Raw genomic sequence first — 14,734 nt, forward strand, 5'->3', positions numbered from 1 at the left:
CCCCGGTCGCGCTCTCTCTTCCCCCCCCGGTCGCGCTCTCTCTTCCCCCCCCGGTCGCGCTCTCTCTTCCCCCCCCGGTCGCGCTCTCTCTTCCCCCCCGGTCGCGCTCTCTCTTCCCCCCCGGTCGCGCTCTCTCTTCCCCCCCCCGGTCGCGCTCTCTCTTCCCCCCCCCCGGTCGCGCTCTCTCTTCCCCCCCCGGTCGCGCTCTCTCTTCCCCCCCCGGTCGCGCTCTCTCTTCCCCCCCGGTCGCGCTCTCTCTCTCTTCCAACAACAACATGCCCTCGAAAAAGCCTCGGCACCGCCGGGCACTCCAGCTAGTCTATATATATAAATAAATAAACGAATCGATCTGTCTGTCTATCTGTCTGTCTGTCCTTCTGTCCTCGGGTGTGCGTCTGTCCGGCTATGCGCTCGAAAGTTTTCGAGCGTACCTACGCGCGCGTTACCTCCGAAGAAAGCTAACGGCTCCGGGACGGTCGTAAGCGTATTTACTTTTCGGTCGGACGAAAATTGTTCGCGCCTTGTGCAAAAAACCTTCAAAATTAAACTCATTATCTGCTACTTAGCATTGATTGACTGACGTCAAGGTTCGACCAATCCTGTGCCGTCACGATTGACCAATCCTGCAGTACAGTCCCCTGATGGTTGGCCAATCGGTGTGTGTGTGTGGGCGGGACTAATCGTTTTCATCTCAGGGATGTGGCAGCCATTGCCTCAAGCTAAAAACACCATTTACTTCCAGCTCAAAATCTGCTGATGCAGCTTCCAAAAAGTTAGTATCTCTTATGTTATTTTTAAAAGATTTACCAAAAACGTTTTATAAGTACTTTCACTTTCATCTTTGAAGGTATTAAAAGGTAGAAATGTTGCCCGGCAGCAGATTCACAAAGGGACAGAGAGACAGGGCCCAAAAGCCTGGGACTCGATTTAAAATGTTGCCCGGCAGCAGATTCACAGAGGGACGGACAGACACGGCCTGAAAGCCTGGTACTCGATTTAAAATGTTACCCGGCAGCAGATTGAGAGAGGGACACAGAGAGGCCCCAAAGCCTGGCACTCGATTTAAACCGCCCGGCCCAAAACAGCCCTGGCAAAGCCGGGCTCCCCCAGCTAGTATTGTAATATATGAGTAGAACAAATGAAGAACAGAGACACCATGAGTTGCCAGTCCATATGCTTGCTTTATTCGGCCAGAGTGAAAAGAGCATACCAAATCATGTGATAATACATTACACTGCTTTTGTGGCGGAGCCACCAAAAGACTCAGAGCGGTTGTACATAATTCCTTTAACAGCAATGTAGTTACTGTCTGTGCCTGTACCTTTAATTACACTGTTTGACTGTACAGTGTCTAGTTACCTTTACAGCGCGGTTTCAACGTGATGACGTCATGCCGTTAGTCACATGATGCACCAGTGGCGGGAAGAATGTGATGACGTCATGATGTCAGTCTTCTGACCAGAGGTTCAGTCCTCGTGGAGCCCTCAAGGAGAGTAGACCTGTTATCGATGTGTTCAAGCAATTTCCAGTTTAAACTCGTTTTGTTTAATTAAAGTTCATTATTTTAATTGCCTGAATCGAACTCAGTCTTTTTGATAGGAACCTCCGTTCCTACATTGGTAACCCCGACTTCTACGAACGATTTTCGTGGAAGATTCAACATGGACACGAACGCCGTCACGCTGAAACTGCCACAGTTCTGGGAGCAACAACCAGACGCCTGGTTTATCCAGGCTGAAGCCCAGTTCGCCATTAGGAACATCATCGCAGATCAGACCCGTTATTATTACGAGGTCTCCGCCCTCGACAGCGCAACTGCATCACGGATCATCAGCCTCCTCGGTAGTCCTCCTACTGACAGCAAGTATGATGCAATTAAGGCGCGGTTGCTTCAGGTTTTCGGGCTATCAAAGTCGGAGCGCGCTCGCCGGCTCATCACGCTGCCCGGCCTCGGGGACTCCAAACCGTCCGAGCTCATGAGCCAAATGCTCACGCTCTTGGGTGCTGAACCGGAATGTTTCCTCTTCCGGGAGCTTTTCCTCTATCAACTGCCTGAACGGGTTGAGGCTGCCCTAGCCAGATCCGACATTACAGACTGCGCCAAGCTTGTGGCCGATGCCGATAAGATTTTCATGGTTACCCAGCAGTGCTGGGCGGCCACGAGGCGCCCACCCCCAACAGACGCGGTTCCGGCTTCTCCTACAGCGGGCTGGTGCTCCTACCACACCCGTTTTGGCACGAAAGCACGATGCTGCCGTTCCCCCTGCAGTTTTTTGCCAAAAAAACAAAAAGAAGAAAGCGCAGGCGGCGTCCCTGGCGACGGATGACCAAGTCTAACGGGCGTTCCGCGGTGGCGATGGCCGTCGGTTCTACGGGGAAACTCCTCTATATCACCGATTCCCTCTCGGGCCGCCGTTTTCTTTGTGACACCGGGGCGCAGTGTAGCATTCTACCTGCGTCGAAGCTCGACATGCAGACTGGGAACCTAGGTTTTTCCCTCGTAGCGGCTAATGGCGCAGCAATTCGAACGTTCCGAAAGCGGCTGGTCGAAGACTGTTTCGGCGGTCAGCGCTTCTTTTGGGATTTCGTCACGGCTACAGTCTCACAGGTTATCCTAGGGGCGGATTTTCTGTGTGCCAACAGCCTACTAGTCAATGTCCGGCACCGCCGGCTGATCAACGCGGCCACCTTCCACTCGATTCGTGCTACCACGGTACCTCCATGGCACGCTCCATTGCCTGTGCTTTCCCTCCTCCAGATGACTTCACGCGGCTCCTCGGGGAGTTTCCGGAGCTGACAAGGCCCACCTTCTCCTCTTCGGCGACGAAACATGGTGTTGAACATCACATCACCACTACTGGCTCCCCGGTTTATGCGTGGGCTAGAAGACTCGAACCCGGCAAGCTCGCAGCTGCGAAGGCGGAGTTCGACACGATGGAGCGGCTCGGGATCATTCGGCGATCCAAGAGTCCCTGGTCCTCTCCTCTCCACATTGTGCCGAAACCAGGCAGCAGCTGGCGGCCATGCGGTGACTACCGACGCCACCACTCCGGATCGGTACCCAATCCCGCATATCCAGGATTTCTCGGCCCATTTGGCGGGAAATTCTATCTTCTCTAAAGTCGACCTTGTCCGTGGATACCACCAGGTTCCAGTGCACCCACAAGACGTCCCGAAAACCGCAGTCATCACCCTTTTTGGCCTCTTTGAGTTCCTGCGGATGCCGTTTGGCTTAAAGAGCGCAGCACAGGCGTTCCAGCGTTTAATGGACTCCGTTCTTCGAGACCTGCGTTTCATCTTCGTCTACCTTGACGACATTCTCATTGCCAGTGCCAGCAAGGAGGAGCACATCTCCCATTTGCGTTCCCTCTTTATGCGCCTCAGCCAACACGGTTTAATCATCAACCCGGCCAAGTGCCAGTTCGGCCGGCAACAGATCGACTTCCTGGGACATCGCATAACATCGGACGGCGCCGTCCCTTTGTCGATGAAGGTTGAGGCGGTTACCTCTTTCCCGCGGCCGTCGACAGTCAAGGGCTTGCAGGAGTTCCTGGGGATGGTCAACATCTACCACTATTTTGTCCCCAAGGCGGCTCAACTCATGCAACCTTTGTTCGGGCCCTCAAGGGCAAGTCCGGTAAAGATCTAATCAGCTGGACAGCTGAGATGGTCCAGGTGTTCGGCGACACCAAGAACGCTTTGGCCAATGCAACCATGCTGGCGCACCCACTTCCAGGTGCTACCATCGCCCTTACCACCGACGCATCAGACTACGCCGTCGGTGCAGTGCAAGAACGGTGGGTCAACGGCACGTGGCAACCGCTGGCGTTTTTCAGCCGTCAACTACGAAAGAATGAAAAAACGTACAGCACCTTCGATAGGGAGCTACTGGCCCTTTTCCTTGCCATTCGCCATTTTCGGTTTTTAATGGAGGGGCGTCCCTTTACAGCTTTTGTCGACCACAAACCCCTTACATTCGCCATGGCCAAGACCGCCGAACCGTGGTCCGCTCGTCAACAACGTCACTTGACGTTCATTTCTGAATTTACCACGGACATTCAACATGTGTCTGGTAAGGACAACCTGATGGCAGATTGCCTCTCCCGTGCAACGGTCCACGCGGTGTACCTGGGGATCGACTACGCCCTCATGGCTGCAGATCAGGCCTCGGACTTGGAGGTCCAATCATATAGAACCGTTCCCTCTAGCTTCCAAGCGACCGACATCATCTTCCAGGCCGCAGGTGCCATGCTCCTTTGCGATGTTTCCATGGGATTTCCTCGACCTATCGTGCCAGTCGCATGGCGCCGGAAGGTTTTTGATGCCATACATGGGTTGTCGCACCCGGGGATGAAGGCTTCGCAACAGCTTATGTCGGCTAAGTTCGTCTGGAAAGGTATGCACATCGATGTCCATGACTGGGCTAATACCTGCGTTGTATGCCAGAAGGCCAAAGTCCAGCGTCATGTCAAGGCTCCAGTGGCTGCGTTCACTGTTCCGGAGCGTCGTTTCGACCACGTGCATGTGGGCCTCGTGGGGCTGCTTCCGCCTTCTCAGGGTTATACTCATCTCCTCACCATAGTGGACCGCACCACTAGGTGGCCAGAGGCAATTCCTTTGGTTTCCACCACTTCGGCAGACATCGCTAGAGCTTTCATCTCCTGTTGGGTTGCCCGTTTTGGGGTACCGGCGGACATCTCTTCTGACCGCGGGCCGCAATTTTCCTCGGAGCTTTGGAACGCTGTGGCTCAGGGGCTCGGCACCAAACTTCATCGCACCACCGCCTATCATCCACAGGCAAACGGCCTTTGTGAGCGATTCCACAGGTCGCTTAAAGCCTCTCTGCGGGCCAGTCTTCAAGGTGCAGGATGGGTAGACATACTCCCATGGGTCCTTTTGGGTCTTCGTACGGCGCCCAAAGATGACCTACAATCGTCTTCAGCTGAACTTGTCTATGGCCAGCCGCTCCGTGTACCAGGGGATTTCCTCCCTTCTCCCACAGAGCCATGGTCCACCTTCCAGCAACTTGTTCGCCACCAGGAAGCGGCCAGATGCTTTGCTCCGATACCTACATCCAATCATGGTTTGCAGAACTCCTACGTGCCACCAGGACTGAAGAATGCTCAGTATGTCTTCATCCGTCGCGACGCCCATCGGGAGCCGCTCAAGCCCCCTTACGCTGGTCCTTTCCGCGTCATCGAACCAGGAGACAAATCTTTTTCGGTCGACGTCGGAGGGAAGCCGGATCACATCTCGGTGGACCGCTTGAAGCCGGCTCACCTGGACCTGGACCACCCTGTCGTAGTCGCTCAACCACCCAAACGTGGCCGACCGCCCGCAGCCGCCGCACCAGATCAACCAAAGCCGCCTGCCAACTCAACCGCGCTCGCCGTGCCTGCTCAGCCACAACCAACTGCCAACTCGACCACCGGTCGTGAACTTCCTCTACCAGGGTATCGAAGTCGATCGGACAGGCTTGTCAGGCCTCCTCCTCGCCTCACTTTTTCAGTTAAAGACAATTCTGGGGGGGGCGCATGTGGTGGAGCCACCAAAGGACTCAGAGCGGTTGTACATAATTCCTTTAACAGCAATGTAGTTACTGTCTGTGCCTGTACCTTTAATTACACTGTTTGACTGTACAATGTCTAGTTACCTTTACAGCGCGGGTTCAACGTGATGACATCATGCCGTTAGTCGCGTGATGCACCAATGGCGGGAAGAACATGATGATGTCATGACGTCAGTCTTCTGACCAGAGGATCAGTCCTGGTGGAGCCCTCGAGGAGAGTAGACCTGTATTCGATGTGTTCTAGCAGGTTCCAGTTCAAACTCGTTTCGTTTCATTGAAGTTCATTATTTTAATTGCCTGAGTCGAACTCAGTCTTTTTGATAGGAACCTCCGTTCCTACACTTTCACCTTAAAAAAATGTATGTATTCCCTCTCAAATACAACAAAACAATGGTCCCAGCATTACATGTACCACATAACAAAAACTCCTGGCTTTTCTCTTTTAAATGAACTACAAATCCAGTTTAATAACAGGCTTGCAGAGCCTTCCTGATCTCCTTACAGAAGGTTTTGGTGTTGAACCAATTTTCAGGCTGTTTTGTTTTGGTTCTGAACTCAAAGAAGATCCTGTTTCTATCTCAGATTTGTTTGAACCTGGTACTTCAATTACTGAAGTCTGAACCGAGTGAAACTCATGTATGTGTTCATGATTAAGTGGTTCATAATCATGTCTTGGTTCATCTCTAGCAGAGATCATTTGATCTACATGAACACTTCGGATTTTGTCACCAATTTCAACCAAATATCTATTGGTTCCACCAACCTCTACTTTGGTTCCTACATCCCACATGTGTGAACTCGACTTTTCAGGGGGACTGAGAACACGAACACACTCGTTTTGTTTGAAACTGCATTCTTTCTGATCAGGAACATAGGAACAGGAGTAGGCCATTCAGCCCCTTGAGCATGCTCCACCATTCAATGAGATCAAGGCTGATCTCCGACCCAACTCCATATCCCTTTGTCCCATATCCCTTAATACCGTTGGTTAACAAAAAGCTATCAATCTCAAATTTAAAATTAACAACTGATCAAGCATAAATTGCCATTAGCAGAAGAAAGTTCCAAACTTCTACCACCCTGTGTGTAGAGGTGTTTTCTAATTTCACTCCTGAAAGGTCTGGCTCTAATTTTTAGACTGTGCCCCCTAGTCCTAGAATCCCCAACCAGTAGAAATTGTTTCTATCTACCCTATCTGTTCCCCTTAATATCTTGAAAACTTCGATCAGGTCACCCCTTAGCCTTCTAAATTCCAGAGAATACAACTCTAATTTGTGTAATCTCTCCTCGTAACTTAACCTTTGAAGTCCGGATATCATTATGGTAAACCTACACTGCACTCCCTCCAAGGCCAATATATCCTTCCTAAGGTGTGGTGCCCAGAACTGCTCACAGTACTCCACGTGTGGTCTATACAGGGTTTTGTATAGCTGCAGCATAACTTCTAACCCCTTTATTCTAGTCCTCTAAAGGCCAGCATCCCATTAGCCTGTTTGATTATTTCTGTACCTGTTCATGACATTTTAATGATCTATGTACCTGGACCCCCAAGTCTCTTTGGACCTCCACTATTTTTAGCTTTTCACCATGTAGAAAGTAACCTGTTCTATCCTTTTTAGGTCCAAAGTGGATGACCTCACATTTGCCTACATTGAAATCCATTTGCCACAGTTTTGCCTATTCACCTAATCTGTCTATATCCCTTTGTAATTTTTGCTTCCATCTACACTGCCTGCAATTCCACCTATCTTTGGGCCATCGGCAAATTTGAATATATGACTTTCTATGCCATTATCTAAGTCGTTAATAAATAATGTGAATAGTTGAGGCCAACACAGATCCCTACGGGACACCACATGTCACATCCTGCCAATTTGAGTACCTACCCATTATTCCTACTGCCTGCCTTCTGCCGCTCAGCCAATTTCCTAACCAGGTCAATAATTTGCCCTCAAATCCAGTCTCTTATGTGCGACTTTATCAAATGCCTTCTGGAAGTCCATATAAATAACATCCATAGACATTCCCCTATCCATTACTTTAGTCACCTCTTCAAAAAATCCAATCAGGATTGTCAGGCATGACCTACCTTTCACAATCCATGCTGGCTCGCTCTGATCAACTGAAAATTTTTGAGGTGTTCAGTCACCCTATCCTTAATTATAGACTCTAGCAATTTCACGACAACCGATGTTAGGCTAACTGGCCTATAATTCCCTGGTTTCCCTCTCTCACCATTCTTAAATAGCGGAGTGACATGCACAATTTTCCAATCTAAAGGAATGGTTCATGAGTCGAGAAAACTTTGGAAGATTATAGTTAGAGCATCTGCAATGTACTCACCTACTTCCTTTAAAACCCTGGGATGGAAATCATCTGGTCCAAGGGATTTGTCACTCTTTAGTGCCATTATTTTCTTCATTACTGTTATTTTACTTACATTGATTTTATTGAGTTCCTGTGCCTGATTTAGTTTCCTTGGGATTTCTGGCACGTTCTCTTCCTCTATTGTAAATAATGACCCAAAGTAATTATTCAACATGTCCGCCATTTCCTTATTATCATTGATAATATCACCGCTTTCAGTTTTTAATGGGCCAACATTGTCCAGGTTGCCACGTCATAATAATGTTTCTGACTCAACTGCTTCTGTTCAACTCTTGAGGCCAAGTTCGGTTGAACAAGACTCAATTGTGATCTCAATCTCTTCATCAAGAGTTCTTCTGGGGTATGTCCAGTTGTAGTGTGAGGAGTAGTTCTGTACTTCAGCAAACAATTTGCCAAACGTTGCTTCATGCTGAGTCCCAAACAAGCCTGCAGCGCTTGCTTTTTGAGAGCTTCTTTCACTATTTTGACTGACCTTTCGGCTGCTCCGTTTGAAGCTGGATTATATGGTGTAACGAGAGAGTGTGTTTGATACCGTTCCGTTTCATGAATTCTTGGAATAGAGCAGAATGGAACTGAGTGCCATTGTCAGAAACAAGCTCTTCAGGTAAGCCATGACATACAAAGATAGACCTCAACTCATCTATGGTACGTTCAGTTGTAGTAGTTGAACCCATGTGTTTCACTTCAATCCACTTTGAGTGACTATCTACAAGTACTAGGAAAAAATCATTTGCTTTCTCACAGGAGTCTACCATGTAGTCTCTGAAAAGGTCTACTTGGCCATGACCAGGGTTGTAGTGGAGTTTTGGGTGGTTTGTTTCTGCAATTTTGGCAAACACTGCATTTGCTGACAAGTGATTCAAGATCACTGTCCAATCCAGGCCAGTAAACAAAGCTTCTTGCAATGGATTTCATACTGATGATCCCTGGATGTTCAGTATGAAGTTCGGCCAGAATTCTATCTCTCAAACAAGTACCACCACTCTGTTTCCCCACTTGATACAACCTTGCTCACAAGACAATTCAGTACGATGGTTATGGAATGGTTTCAATTCTGTGTCCATACACTGATCACGTCATCCATTCAAAGTGTTTTCATACACTCTTTTCAGTACTGAGTCCTTTTGAGTTTCATCTGCAATCTCAGTTGCATTCACAGGAAAGTCTTTGTCAACTGCACCTAGCATGAAAATCGCACCATCACTCCCAACACACGAGTCCTCATGTGGCAACCTGGACAAGGCATCTCCGATTGCATTTTGCTTTGCAGTGCGATACTCAATTGTGTAGTCATATTGTGACAACAACACTGCCCAACATTGCATTCTTGATGCGGTCATTGCAGGGATGGCAGATTTGGGCCCCAATATTGCTAGGAGCGGTTTGTGATTGGTTATCAGGGTAAACTTTCTGCCAATCAGGAACTGTTGGAATATCTTGATTCCAAACACTATGGCGAGTGCTTCCTTTTCAATTTACACATAGTTTCTTTCACTCTTTGTGATGGTTCGCGATAAGAACGTGATTGGTTTCTATTGGCCATCATCCATTACATGGCTTATGACAGCTCCCACACCGTAGCTGGAAGAATCACACACTAACTTAAGCTCATGTTCTGTGTCGTCGTGCACAAGTAGAGCATCGCTAGAGAGACTTCTCTTACAAGCGTTGTAAGCTTCCTATTGCGATTTTGTCCTCTTCCACTGGACATCCTTCTTGAGGAGCTTGTGCAATGGAGCTAATATGGTTGCTAACTCAGGTAGGAAATGTGCATAGTACTGGACCATTCCAAGGAAATATCTTAACTCAGACACATTCTGTGGCTTTGGAGCATTGATGACAGCATCAACCTTTTCCTTAACTGGTTGCAAGCCATTTGCATCAACTTTCAGACCAAGGTACACAATCTCGAGTGGCACAAAAGCACATTTACTCATTTTCAATTTGACATTGTGGCCATTCAACTTTTGAAGCACTATATCTAACATTTCTAGATTTTCTTCCTCGCTGCTTGTTGCGATCAGCACATCGTCTTGATTGCATAAGCAATTTGGAACTCCTTGCAAGATCTTATCCATCGTAGCCTGGATGATTTTGGGGAAGGACTTTATACCATACGGCAGCTTGGTGTATGAGTACAGTCCCTTGTGTGTGTTGATACTGTTGACTCTCTTTGTCAACATTCAGCTGAGCGTAAGGGTGCGACAGGTCAAGCTTGGAGAAAACCTTTGACCCAGAGAGTGCTGCATACAAATCTTGCAATGTAGGTAACGGGTGCTGCTCATAGTCAACTGCTTGGTTGATAGTAACTTTGTAGTCACCACACAAGTATACAGTTTTGTCTACTTTGGGCATTACCATAATCGGGGTAGCCCATTCACTTTTGTCAGTTTTTACTAGCACTCCATTCTCTCTGAGCTTTGCTATCTCTTCCTCCACCTGACTTTTCAACACATAGGGGACCGGCCTTGCCTTACAATAGACAGGCTTCTCGTTGGACTTGATGCGGATATGCACGTCATACCCAATGATGCTCTCATAACTGTCTGTGAACATGCTTTTATACTTGTTCAGCACTGTGTCGAGTCGCTTCTTTGAAGCATCTACACTGAAGATGTTTTTCCAGTCTAGTTTTAACTTTATCAACCAGTCTTTGCCCATGAGTTGGCCTGTTGTTGTAGCTCACTAAAATAATAGGCAGCTTTACTGACTGGCCATTGTGCTGAACTGTATATTCCATTTGTCCACATGTCTCTGGGATTTCTCTGGAGTAAGTTTTTAACTCTACGGTACTCTTTGTAAGAGCTATTTAATTAAACTTACTCTTATATGTGTCCTTACTCATGATAGAGCAGTCCACCGCCCTGTCGATACACATATCAGTATATTCCGTTCAGTCTGTAAGGGGGACCCTGAGCTTCCGGGCGCCTGTCACTTTAATTCTTCGCACCACTCCCACTCAGACCTCACCGTCCTCGGCCTCTTGCATTGTTTCACTGAAGCTCAGTGTAAGCTCGAGGAACAGCACCTCATCTTTCGATTAGGCACTTTACAGCCTTCTGGACTTAACATAGAGTTCAACAATTTCAGATCATAACCTCGGCCCCTATCATATATATATTTTTCATCCACACTTTTTGTCTGTGTCTTTTTTTCTTCTCTACCACATGGCAGCTGTCTTTCATTCTGCCAGCACAATTCACACTTCATCTAGAGCCATCCTTTGTTTCTTAACCTGTCCCATTGCCATCTCCTTTTGCCTTGAATATCTCTTAACCTCCCCTGCCTTCAATCCTATCACAGACCTTCCCTTTTGTTCTTTCCTCACCTCCCCCCTTTCCCAGCCCCTGCACTTGCTTAAAAATCTGTTCCATTTCCTGCTTTTTTCCAGTTCTGACGAAAGGTCATCGACCTGAAATGTTAACTCTGTTTCTCTCTTCACAGATGCTGCCTGACCTGCTGAGTATCTCCAGCATTTTCTGTTTTTATTTCAGATTTCCAGCATCTGCAGTATTTTCTTTTTGTATCAGTATATTGCTCGTTGATCAAAAGTTTTATACAGAAGTCTTTCTCACGACTGCTAGCATTGCCGCTAATGGCGTAGATACTGTAGATGCCTAGTTCTTCAACATCAGGTGTGTTCGCTTCAATATTGTGTACTCCTCCCTTTTGTTGTTGCTGCTTTGCAGTGCCACTAAAATGGTTCTTACTTCCTGCTTTTGAACTAGCTCTGTAAGCTGTTGAAATATGGCTTTGCTTCTGGCAGTGAAAACACTTCACATTTGGCAGGACTATTGTAAGATTCGCAAAATTCCCACATTTCCCCAAGGTTATTAATAAAAGGGACCCTGTATGGACAATTTAAAAAGGGTACCCAAAAGATGGCGTCCACACCTCGTGGCCAAAAGCTTGTGAGATTTTACAAGCTTGGACTCTGCAGCACAGAACAGGCAGTTTTGGGAAATCGAAACTTAAAATGCATTTTTGGGAAATCGAAACTTAAAATGCATTTCTGTGAAAAGGACTTTGTGTTTGAAAAGCCAGACAGCTAGGCAAACACTGAATATGCATTGCGTCAGATCGAAACAGATTAAACCCAGTTAGGCCCAAACATGAGGCCATTAGTTTGTCCACATAAATAATCGGAAACAGCTTAAGGGAGCCACCAAGGCTGGACAGGCCGATTAAAATGCATTAATGACAATACAACCCGGACATCAGGGCCATCGGGTGCGATAAATGGCCATCTAAAGCCAGTTAACTTAGATTGGTATAATCATTTAAAACAGCCCACCAAAAGTTGGACAATAGACTGACCTGATTTGGCGCGCAGATAAGGGCCATCAGGAGTATAATTGTAGGCCCATCGGTAACCAACGCTCTCTTGCGCCCCTCTTGCTCTTGCTCTCTTCCTCCCGCGCTTGCTGCCTGGCCACTGCCCGTGTCTTCCCCAAAATCCATCAGGGACGCCCGGTATCGCACCAGGCAAACACGGGCAAACCAGGCGGGACGAGACGAGATGAGATGAGACGAATTGGAGGAAGATTGAAGAACGCTTCGAATAATCGGGCCTTCAATCCAGCTGTACCTGTGACTATCTTCATGCAAACTCCAACTGCCGCCACCTGACGAAGAGGAACCATCATCCCTGTGAGGTAAAGTACCCAAGCAAAGATTTTAATCTCGGGGTACTTTACCTGGACGACGCCCTTGCAGCGCCCTGAGACCACGTGACGATGGCAGGCCCCAGATAGCACAAAGAGCGAACCCCAAACCTCACAGCCGTTTTAATTCAGCAGATTTTGATTTGGTGAGCATGAATTCCTGGCCCCTCTTAGCTTAATCTAGTTAGGTATAGGGGTGGGGTAAGGATAAGGGGATTGTTAATGTAGTTTGTTTTCCCTCGATGTGCCGTGTGTTCCCCATTTCCCATTTGAGTGTATTTTCTTTTGATAAGCCTGTAACTGTATAGTGATTTTCTCAGCATTTGTAATTTTTTTATCATCGTTTTTAATAAAGTTCACGGTTTTCTTGTACCAAACCAATTGTCTACCCGTTTTTCCTGTATCGACGCCTGCACCTAAGTCCGGTGTTGAGCACCCAGGGGTGTGGGAGCGATTCGAACCGCTCACAGGCAGTCAGGGGCATAACTGACTGGCCACACGCCACCCCCTACAGAAAATGGCGACCACGGCATGACACCGGCAGCAGGGTTGCGATACAGTAGACAATGGTTCGGATGAGCAAACCATGATGGAGGAAAGGATTTCTGATTATGTGTTTAGCAAGGTGAATATCACAAAGAAGTGGATCACCACTCTGTTAAGGGCTGGGCATCCGGTAGATGCAGCAGCTAAGTGGACAGAGGGAAAGAAACACAAGAAGTCCTTAGAGAAGGCAGTCTGGCTGATGTGTTTCAAAAAGCAGGTCCAGCTTTTGGACAGGCTTGTTGCAGCACAGGCAGCCGAGTTAAAGGAGTCAGCCCTGGAGATCCAGGATAAGGCTCTAGCAGGGGAGAAGTTATTGGTAGCATTGCAGGCCCTGAATCAGGAGAGAGTGTATTTAATGGGAGAACACAAGGCCCAGTTGGAATACCTACAGTGCCAAGTCACCGAAGCCAAGGGAAATGAGTTAAGGTTGCGGGAAAAGAACGCCCGCTTGGCAAGGCAAGTTAGAGAGCAGGAGGAGAAAGTACAGGAGGTAAAGGCAGCTTACAAGCTAGCGAGCGAATGGGGGTTTGAGGAGGCAGACCACAGCCCCTGCAAAGAGCGGATAGAAAATCTGAGCCTGGCCCTCAGGAAGGCAAAAGGTATGGTGTGCCTCATAAGCCCAAAGGCAGGTCAGGCGGATTTTATGGGGAACGAGGGGAGGACAGTTCCAACGTCACCGGTAGTGCCCAGGGATGACCCGGTTGAGGGACAGGAGGTCTCACGACCACCACCCGTAGCGCCAAGTTTCAGCGAGGTTTGGCAGCAAGGGGGGAGGGGTGGAGCCAGAGGTGGGAGCGGAGGTGGAAAAACCCCGCCAGAGAGGTCGGAGCCGGGACCGATGTGCCCAGCACGGCATCGGAGGTTCGGCCCATCCGTCAATGGCGACGATGAGGGACCCCTCCAAAACCAGTTCGTATTACCCTATAGCACCCAACAGCTAAGGGCTATGGTGAACCATATCCCAAAGCTCTCCGAAAAGGGAGACCCCGTGATCCACTTCAGGGACATAGAGCAGGCAGCCAGCGTCAACGACTGCGATGGCGCTGAGCAGGCCTAGATGCTGCTATTCTCCCTGAGGAGTAGTCTCCTCCAATCCCTCTCTGACGAGTGTAAGAGGGGGCAGAGCGGGTATGAGGCGCTCAGAGATGAAGTTCTGGAGGCCATGGGGATGAATGAGGGAAGTCCTTTCTCCTGTGTGGAGAAGACAGTCCAGCTCGCAGGGGAAACCCCGCAGGCTTTCGCGGACCGGTTATGGCCAGTGTACCGGAGGGCCTGTCTGGGGACGCCGAACCGGGTGTTCCTGAACGGGGATCCCCTGGCCCATTGGCTCCGTTGCCTGGTGGCGAACAGCTTGCCACAGGTCTGGGCCAAGGCAGAAGCCTGGTTCGACCCCAAGAACCCCCAGACCACCGAACTTACGGTGATCAGAAAGTTGACTCTGGCCTATAAAAATGGTAGGGGAGCCGATATGCACCTTCCCCTTAGGTGGGTGTGCGAGGTAAAACCCGGACCGAGCAGGAAAGAGTGGCACCAGGAAGGGAATAACCCCCCCAACACAAAGACGAAT

Source organism: Somniosus microcephalus, chromosome 10 (genome assembly GCF_052327205.1).
Source record: "Somniosus microcephalus isolate GS21.2 chromosome 10, FLI_Smic_1.0, whole genome shotgun sequence".
Classification (NCBI taxonomy): domain Eukaryota; kingdom Metazoa; phylum Chordata; class Chondrichthyes; order Squaliformes; family Somniosidae; genus Somniosus; species Somniosus microcephalus.